We start from the raw sequence: 10,687 nt of genomic DNA, 5'->3' as shown, positions 1-10,687 counted from the left end.
TACGAAAATCTAGGGCAAGTGATAAATAAAAGATGATGCATCTTCAGGTGGCACAATTGTCATTTGTCATGGCAATATTCATGCATCTGTTATTTCTCGACCACCAATCAGGATTGTCAGTATAATGGAAAGATATATAGTGAATTCACCAAACGTATCAGAAACAAATTAGTTTTGTGAGGAGCACACGATTCCATGTTGGTCTTATGATATTTGCATCTGCTCTTCGCATATGTAATGTGGCCTGTGGGCCTGCGGTTTGAATCTTCGAAGAAAATTTTAAGGTTGATTACCATATCTAGAAAATATTGGAGTCAATTCGTGAATTTAATATGCATATACAGTCGCCTTATTAAATTACGTCCCGACGGCTGCGCAAATAATCTTCTACGGCCGCAGGTTGGACAGTAAGTTTGTCCAGAATTTGGCGACTTTCAAAAAGTCGTAGTTTTCAGTCTGTTTCCCATGCCTTATGCCTTAAAAACGTATTCCAGCTACTTTTTTCTGTTACTCATACCTTGTATCTGTGTGCATATTGAACTGGAAGGATATCGGCTAAAAATGGGGATCCCCCTAAATCAGGGGTGTCAAACTATAGATAACTAACCTACGGATAGATGGGCAACACGTGATTCACGGTCGAGAGCCCAGATGCCGTCAGATTTGTTGTCGCTTCATAGCATGAAGCGGCAGGTTGTTGGCCAGATTGATGTTTGGTGCAGATAGGATATAGGGCAATCACAACAGGTTATTTAGTAATACAGTACACAGGCACTGGCGCGGCTATCATTGCATTAATATTAGGAGGATATTTCATGAGCAAAATAAGTCATGATATTCACTCCATTATTAATTGGTTTCAATATTGACTTCGGCTGAGATTTCCTTGAACTATTTTGGTTTGTATAATCATTAGAGCGGCCATGTTTTGACATGTCAAAATTTGTCAAAATCGTAGTGGTAAAAAGTTGCCTATTTCTGAGCCAAAAACGTTTTTCGATGCTAAACTACTTTGTTAGAACAGCTATAGTTCCTACCAGAAATGAAGATCTAAGAAGTTGGCTACAATTTTACCAATATGTGGTCAAAAAAACGCCCTAATAATCAGAGATAGGTTTTAGTATGTATTGCTAAATAAAGAGAATATGTTTCATAATCCAGGCATAATTAATATGGAATAATTATATTTCGAATTACTGACTGAGGATATCATGTGTGCGTAGGGCTTGGCACAATGATTCTCGAATCTGAACATAATATGATTGCGGTGGAGGATGCATCAACGAGTCACAACTGGAGCTATTTCACTTCAAAGTCAGCTGTCATAAAATAATCCAGTTTTTGGCAACATAGTCTTCTTGCTTTGCATGTTGATACTGCCTAGCCATGCAAAGATTCCTCCTATGTAAAAAAGAGGTAAACCAACACTATGGCTGAAACCTTGACGTTGGTGTGTTGGCGTTTGTCCAATATCAGCTGGCAGTCCACTTCGCAATGGTGACACATATATCCTCAGTATTTATTATTTTCAATATTTAATATTATCTTATATATATTATTCAATCGACTTTCGCTTGGGTATTGGGGATGCATCGTAGGGCTTTGCCGATCTTTTCATTGCCTTTGATTGGGTGACATGATGGATGTCGTACGCTAGCTGTGAAATATCCGGATTTGTCCGTCTTACCCCCATTTGTCTCTGCAATCACAATCCCAGTCAATAATCTAACGCAGGGGTGGGCAAATGCGGCCCGCGAGATTCTAAATAGACTTTTTAAAAATATTGATACAATGCGTACTAAAAATCGAATTAATGCAGGGAATTGATCAACTTTTTCTTAGTGTATTTCACCTTGATAATTCTTAGACAGTGCATTTGAAGAAGCGCGCGCAGCTGAGCTCGACTGAAAAATGCCTCTAGCACATCTTGCGTGAACGTTCCAAGGGCCAACTTGGGCATTTCTTCGATGAGACGATCGCATAGACCCACCATATTCCGTGACGTGAAAATTAGGCCTTCCATTGTGGGTTTTGCCATCATTCGTTTTGGCTCACCTCGACTTGCAGCATACCTCGAATAATAACTATGAGGAATTGACCTTCCAACTCAATAATCGATCCGCAAATTCACTCAGCCATGCAATTCTTTCATCGTCCAGGCTGCATATCGGATAACTAATGCGGCATGTGACGATATTGAACCATCTGTTTTGGGTCATAAAATCAAGCCCCTTGTTATATAAGTGAAAATTCGTTACTCATACCTTTCCATCATCAGAACAAAATCAGATGTACCGGTTGCTCCCATGCCTTTCAAACAATTTCCAACTTTGTGATTCAATACACCCGTAGCCAAACTGACATTCATATGACATGAAAAACGGTCACATTTCAGCCCAGTGAATGATTGCAAGCGCATCATCTATACCAGTGCTTCTCAACCTATTTCAGTTCGCTTCCCACTTTCCATCCAAATTTCATTGCGTGGCCCACCACACACCCTTTCGCGACAAACGTTCAAACCATTACAGACAATAGAGCGAATAGCTGCGGGACTCGTGCACTTTGGGACCAAAACACATTTTCTCCGTAAGGCTGTAGTGAGTTTAGTCCGAAAGTGCACGAGCCCCGCAGGTCCGTCAATTACATGTTCCAGAATCATCATCGAAAAGTGGAAGAAAACGTTGAAAATTTTGACATTTTTCGACTTGGTCTTCGTGGTAGAGAACAGATCTACAAATTGGGATCTATCATCGTTTCTTAAAATGTCTTCGCGGCCCAAGTGGGCCGCAGCCAACCGGTTGAAAAGCACTGATCTAGACCAGAGGTGTCAAACATATTTTTTGCCTACTTTAGATCGTGGATTTAAATTAACATGAGCCAATGTAAATCCGGACTGGTAAAGTGCCAGGCTGCGCGACTCCACGTCAAACAGTTTTTGGATATCTGTCCATAATATATCTTGCCCTCTCCCATTCATGTTCATGTATCGAGATCCCTCTGCTTTCGATGAATAGAAAGTTCCGTGTGGTCTGTTAGGATATAAGAATATATCGGGTATGGAATTTCGGGACTGTTATCACATGGTAGGCCTACTAACATTTAATTTTCATAAGTCAAGTAATACCCAGAATTTTCGTTGCGCTTATCGCGCACTAGATACGGCGTGACAAATATGTTTAAACGAAAGTATCACTGAATATAATTTAAGATATCGGGTTACGTTCACACAGCATCACAGTAAGTATGCCCCCCCCCCCCCCACCATAACATTTGATACTATCGTTTCGCAATCTAGCAGTAACATGACGTGTCCAAATCCGGAAAAGTGAACCTTGACTTTTTTTTTAAGTTAGACGTAGACCTGTTCTAGCAGACCACCGTTGAAACTTTCTGGACAAACGACACATTATATATTACCGCTTTTTTTGTATTTTTCTTCTAATTACGGGCATTATTGTCATTTTTTCAGTTATTGTGTAAACATTTTGAAAACATACGAACTGCCATATTTTTAATTGACGTTTACTAATCGCGCAAAGTGTTGAAGCCGTATCCAACACAACTTGCCACCAATGCTCATCGACTAAACTAGGCGCCTTATAATATGGGGTAGGGCGCCATGCCATGATATTCTCTAAAACGGGGTGTTCAAGTAAACAAAGAATTAGTAGCACATTCCATATTAATACTATCATTTACATCCCATGATATGGACGACTGCCTCTTCTGTCAAAAATTGACCCCGCCTGGGATGCATCAATATGAATCAAGCTCTTTACTCCTTCCTCATAGCTTTTGGCAGTCCATGCGAACGAATTACGATAGTTTTCAAAACTACTTACTTGAGTAGCTTTAAAGTCAGTCAATTCTACTTCTACTCCAAGTAGTTTTAGGTTGCTTATGGAAGAAGTACTTCTACTCATACTTGAGTAGATTTTTTCATCGCTACTTCTACTTGAGTAGCTTTCTTGACTACTTTGACCACCTCTGGTAGTGCTCACCGTACTACAATAATATGATCTAAAATTATCAGGTAAAGCTACCTTGAGGAGATGCTGAGGATCGGAGCATAGAAAAATTGACCTTTCAGGAGCGTACGGATTTGGATCAGTAAAGGGTCCATCTAATGGAATCTTCTTTGTCCCAGCAATAACCTAGGCCTAATTTTCATGTCACGGAATATGGTGGGTCTATGCGATCGTCTCATCGAAGAAATGCCCAAGTTGGCCCTTGGAACGTTCACGCAAGATGTGCTAGAGGCATTTTTTGGAAATTTAGTGGGATACTTAAACGTAATAAGGCGTTAGATTATTGACTGGGATTGTGATTGCAGAGACAAATGGGGAGAAGACGGACAAATCCGGATATTCCACAGCTAGCGTACGACATCCATCATGTCACCCAATCGAAGGCAATGAAAAGATCGGCAAAGCCCTACGATGCATCCCCAATACCCAAGCGAAAGTCGATTGAATAATATATATAAGATAATATTAAATATTGAAAATAATAAATACTGAGGATATATGTGTCAATTTGATATGTCACCATTGCGAAGTGGACTGCCAGCTGATATTGGACAAAAGCCAACACACCAACGTCAAGGTTTTTGCCATAGTGTTGGTTTACCTCTTTTTTACATAGGAGGAATCTTTGCATGGCTAGGCAGTATCAACATGCAAAGCAAGAAGACTATGTTGCCCAAAAACTGGATTATTTTATGACAGCTGACTTCGAAGTGAAATAACTCCAGTTGGTACTCGTTGATGCATCCTCCACCGCAATCATATTATGTTAAGATTCGAGAATCATTGTGCCAAGCCCTACGCACACATGATATCCTCAGTCAGTAATTCGAAATATAATTATTCCATATTAATTATGCCTGGATTATGAAAACATATTCTCTTTATTTAGCAATACATACTAAAACCTATCTCTGATTATTAGGGCGTTTTTTTGACCACATAATGTTAAAATTGTAGTCAACTTCTTATCTTCATTTCTGGCAGGAACTATAGCTGTCCTAACGAAGTAGTTTAGCATCGAAAAACGTTTTTGGCTCAGAAATAGGCAACTTTTTACCACTACGATTTTGACAAATTTTGACATGTCAAAACATGGCCGCTCTAATGATTATACAAACCAAAATAGTTCAAGGAAATCTCAGCCGAAGTCAATATTGAAACCAATTAATAATGGAGTGAATATCATGACTTACCGTATTTTGCTCATGAAATATCCTCCTGATATTAATGCAATGATAGCCGCGCCAGTGCCTGTGTACTCTATCACTAAATAACCTGTTGTGATTGCCCTATATCCTATCTGCACCAAACATCAATCTGGCCAACAACCTGCCGCCTCATGCTATGAAGCGACAACAAATCTGACGGCATCTGGGCTCTCGACCGTGAATCACGTGTTGCCCATCTATCCGTAGGTTAGTTATCTATAGTCAAACCATAGTGTCCTATATGGTGTCGACACAAGCAAATCGCACGGTTCAATGAAATTGTATCACGTCACAGTTTCCATTTGGCTACAGGCAATTTGACGGTGATTTTTGACCGGCTTGCCGAGCATTAAATTTGATGAATTGGGTATCAATCGAAAGCTGACGCTGTACTGCTTGCGAAAATATAAATTTTATTCCACTCATGGCCCTGGAACCCCCACAATCAGCCCCAAATTATTCATTGTCGAGTAGATTGGCAGTGCACAACAATGCCGTCTGGCGAAACGAGAGACTAGCTCAAGAGCAAGGATGCGACCGAGCGGCGAGAGTGGGATCAGCTGACGTCGCGGCGGTTGCCCGACACATGAGCAATGAGCATGCGACACAATGGAAAACGACAGTTCAGCATTGAACACATCAGCATGCGTCACTTCAGCATGTGACTGTATAACCCAAAAACTTACCCTAACCCGAAACATAGCCTAACCTAACCTAACCTAACCTAGCCTAACCTAACCTAAAGCCTAACCCTAACCCAACCATAAATCCAACCCTAACCTACCCCTAATCCTAATCCTACCCCTAACCCGTAATTTAGCCCACATGCTCATGTGTCGCATGCCAAATTGTCGCATGCCGAAGTCTCGCATGCTGTAATGTCGCATGCTCATATGTCCACGGACCGTCGCGGCAATAGCAATGTGCAACCGCGCCACAGAGAAACGCTGCGCTGTTGATACTTTTTCTATGCGCTTCGGTACAAGCGAGCACACACCAGCCTTTCCTGAACTTGTAAGGGTAGAGCTGGGTCCACAGAATGTATTCGGGCCCTATCAATTTTCGCGCAATATCCCTCAGCTGATAGAGATATGTAGGCTACGTCTAAGTCAGGGGTTCTCAACTTCACTCGTATAACGGGCCGCATGTTCACACTAAAAGACGCTGCGGGCCACAGAACATTATCATCATGTAGGCTATTTGTGGACTACTATTAAACTTAGGCTACTGTAGCCTATTTACCGGTCTTATACGGGCATTTAGTACATCGTTATGTATTCTAAAGCCGTAACGGAGAGCGTTCGTAAGTTTGCAGTTACTGTTTTTTGTGAGAATATCCATCTTAAAGTTTCGCAAGTAAATCCCTTCATGGAGCGTACATTACATTCGTTGCCATGTCGGTTGTCGGTATATGCAGTATGCACCCGTCAAACCCACCCACCACCAGAGAACCGAACTCTCTGTTTCACTGCGTGAGCGAGCAAGTATAAAATTACGGTCACTTTTTCGTTATAGAGATCATTATCACTTTGAGTTCTCAGTGATATGAGAAGTCTGACGTCCGGGGGTCATTTCTGAGCAAACCAATCAACTCTTCTCCTTTCCTTCCATGGAGCCCTACACCAATAGTTACACAAGTCAGCTTTGTCAAAATAATGTTTTTCACTCGTACCCTTCCCACGTTTGCCCCGTCAGCATTTCCTCTGGAAATATGCCCACTCTGATAAAATGCACCTAGATAATTAGCTATGCAATGTGTGTGCACTGTATGTACTGTGCAGCAGTCGATGGATTCGTCTAATGCTAGGCTAAAGTAGTCTATACGTGGGAACGTGTTTCAGAACATGCGATAAAAGATCGCTGGTCTTCTGGTGACTGTTGAATCAGACAACTGTGGCTTCGAAGTTTGTCAGGTGATGTTGAACTTGCTGCTAAGTTCCGGAAACAGCAAATATTCGCAGAGTACGTTAAAGTTCTATCGAAGTCACACCCTTCTAGCAGATTCTTGGGCTTAGCGATATTCCAAGCAATTTTGAGCAATGCGTCTGTCACGTCGTCGGCAATTTAAGAAATGCATCGAAATATGGATTGCTGGGCTTGAGACCAAGCTAGCAACGTTTTCTCTAAGATCAAGCGATATGTATGACTCCAGATGTAACTATCGTGCTATCATTTCAAGCTTCTAGACTTTGTTGCAACAACCGTTCTTCGACAAATGTGACATATCTGTCTTCCATAACAATACTGTGCCAGTAGTAATTGCGTTCATATTGAAAGATGTCAGACGATTCTTTTGCGGCCCGCGGGTTGAGAACCCCTGGTCTAAGTAGTCTACATTAGATATGTCAGATTATTATGATATCGATTGCCTTAGCCCGGTTGTTGCGTAGGGCTCCAGAGAAGCGTGGCGCTGTTGATACTTTCTATAGGCGCTTCGCTAAGAGCGAGCACACACCAGCCTTTCCTTGACTTGTAAGGGTAGAACTGGGTCCACAGAATGTATTTGGTCCCTACCAATTTTCGCGCAATATCCTTCAGCTGATAGAGATATTTATAGTAAGAAAAATATACTTTCAAGTAATAAGATTCACTCAAGACAGCAAATTTAGATAATGTAAATATATCATATTGTAGCAATACAACTACAGTGTTGAGTTTTCACTCTAGTCCCCATAAGCACCACGTCGGTGACCTTGACACTAAATTCCGAGAAGGCGAAAAAGTGCAAACTCTGTTGGGCCAAATGGACAATGGACATTCAGTTATTCACAGATGCGAAAAAAATAATGCAAATCCGTTTTACGTAAGTTACATTAGGAATATAAATACAGGCTACAGAATGAATATAATTCAAATATCTGTGATACCACTGTATTACTTTTGACAAAAGGTCCCCGGCATTAAAAAAAACTGTTTGGTGATTGAAAAATGCTAAACCAAATTCCAACGTCAACGTTTATATTGATATCAGATATATTCCAGTGAAAAACAAAGGTATGAATTTGGTGGTAACATTTTGGAATCATTTGGCAGGTATGGCCCGCAAGCTTTCTAGTAACGGATTGAATACGGACAGCGATACCAGTTTAATTCGACACTCCTGCTGTTAAACTTTATTCAACAATCAACATTTTACCTGCTGCATTCGCGGACCAAGTCCTACCCATACGGATCAAATAAAAGCTTGTAATGTATGCTCATGCTCAATGCTCACACTTAACCATAAAAGCGACTATAGAAAGTATCGACACCCGCCATCAACAGCGCGACGTGTCTCTGGAGCCCTACGCAACAAGCGGGCTAAGGCAATCGATATCATAATAATCTGACATATCCAATGTAGACTACTAAGACGTAGCCTACATATCTCTATCAGCTGAGGGATATTGCGCGAAAATTGGTAGGGCCCTAATACATTCTGTGGACCCAGTTCTACCCTTACAAGTCAAGGAAAGGCTGGTGTGTGCTCGCTTATACCGAAGCGCATAGAAAAAGTATCTAACAGCGCAGCGTTTCTCTGTGGCGCGGTTGCACATTGCTATTGCCGCGACGTCAGCTGATCCCACTCTCGCCGCTCGGCCGCATCCTTGCTCTTGAGCTATAGTCTCTCGTTTCGCCAGACGGCATTGTTGCGTCACACTGCCAATCTACTCGACAATGAATAATTTGGGGCTGATTGTGGGGGTTCCAGGGCCATGAGTGAAATAAAATTTATATTTTCGCAAGCAGTACAGCGTTAGCTTTCGATTGATACCCAATTCATCAAATTTAATGCTCGGCAAGCCGGTCAAAAATCACCGTCAAATTGCCTGTAGCCAAATGGAAACTGTGACGTGATACAATTTCATTGAACCGTGCGATTTGCTTGTGTCGACACCATATAGGACACTATGGTCAAACTCAAATTGCATCGCGGGCCGGATTCAAACCTTCAAATCGCTCGCGGGCCGGATCAGTCGATGTTTCCATTATAGCCTATCTCATGCCCTTGCTTTCACATGAATACTTTATTACTAAGCTTATAGAGATAATTATAACAGTATATATTAGGCATACATTGCACCATAAATCATTATAATAGTCTAATTAGGCATACATTGCACCCCGGATCATAGTGGATTTCATTCTATCAATCAGCAACACCTTTATTCGCGAACAATCGAAAAGGCAAATACGATGCTTGGCTGGTTGAAAACAGTTTATGAACCTCTAAAACAGTGGCGCTTACGATGATATAAGTTGGCACTTGGCATATTTCTATGCTGCTCACCGTGCTTCAGCCGTGATCTGGCATTTGCCCGGCGCATGCGTTGTGAGGAAAACATATTCAACTGTAGCCACATACGTTGGAATGCATTTTATTATTATGGTTATATATCTCGCTTCTGGTTTCTGTGGAGTCCGTGGACCTGTCGAGTCGGAAGTGACACAGCAGTGCAACCACAGAAATTTGAATGTGTACCAAATATAATGTCCATATAAACTGCCTATAACGGTCCCGCATTGGCGTTTTCGCTTCTGTGAATAACTACTTTTTCTTTCATTTTCTCATAAAACCCTAAACTCAGTGTGCAATTTTTTTCCTTCTCGAAATTGGGTATCAATGTCGCCGAATCGGTTATAATGCGGCCATGGAAATTGAAGATGATCGTCATTTGCTGTCTTGAAGGATTGTGTAAGGGAAGTATCTAGTATAAAAAAAAAACTTGAACGTTTTATACACATGTGCTGGATATTATAAGCATTTTTCAATTTACTCGGAATTGCTTCGCGGGCCGGATGAAATCGTCTGGCGGGCCGGATGCGGCCCGCGGGCCGTATGTTTGACACCCCTGCCCTAAATCTAGAGTGCCTCGATTTTACCTAGCCTACTAAAATACCATAAATGACAGGGTTTTAGCAGCTGCTGTGGTTTGGATTGATGCAAAACCTCAGTGTAAATATTTTTCCGAGCTCATGACACCATTTTCATATTGCACACTCATTTGGAAATCCTCAAACGTACCTAAAACTGAGCATCATTTTGACGGATTTGCCGTGTAAAAGAGGATATCTGTAAATGCACCATACAATCGCACAGCGACATTGTAAATATCTTATTATTCAGTGAAACTTGAGAACATAATGTGAAAAGGGATAACAAAACGAATCAACATAATAAAGAAATGATTTATCATGACAAAAATGCAACACCAATCAGGTGGATGAATGGGTAGATTTTTCGCAACTTTGAAATCTTTGTTGGAGATCTTGTGAGGCTTGTAAGAGACAGGCTTGCATTGTCTGTCGTTCGGTATGTACCATTGTACATAGTGTGGTCGGGATTTAATTTTATCAAACCGATGCTGCATAGTTAAGTTCTTGACCACTATTAACGAATTTCCGAGCACTCATGAAGCGCGGATCACTATGCCATCCTGACACCGGAAGACTCATTTTGATGGTATT

At 41.3% G+C, this 10,687-nt stretch overlaps 2 long non-coding RNA genes across 2 annotated transcripts in view; one reads left to right on the top strand and one right to left on the bottom strand.

The window, feature by feature from the left end:
* LOC145438169 (uncharacterized) overlaps positions 1-2,375 on the bottom strand; it is a 373,612-nt gene extending 371,237 nt beyond the window's left edge. Inside the window, exons 1-2 of the long non-coding RNA XR_013914871.1 lie at positions 2,265-2,375; positions 2,100-2,205 (exon numbers count right to left, since the gene is read on the bottom strand). This is a non-coding gene — a long non-coding RNA (uncharacterized LOC145438169). The remainder of the gene's footprint in view (positions 1-2,099; positions 2,206-2,264) is intronic.
* LOC145438166 (uncharacterized) overlaps positions 1-10,687 on the top strand; it is a 357,286-nt gene that overhangs the window by 164,872 nt on the left and 181,727 nt on the right. The gene's annotated exons all lie outside the window — the stretch shown is intronic.

The sequence above is a fragment of the Botryllus schlosseri genome, chromosome 4 (genome assembly GCF_051294905.1).
Source record: "Botryllus schlosseri isolate E-star chromosome 4, Bs_hap1, whole genome shotgun sequence".
Lineage (NCBI taxonomy): Eukaryota > Metazoa > Chordata > Ascidiacea > Stolidobranchia > Styelidae > Botryllus > Botryllus schlosseri.
Note: the sequence above shows the minus strand (reverse complement) of the source record. Positions and strands in the feature narration are given on the sequence as shown.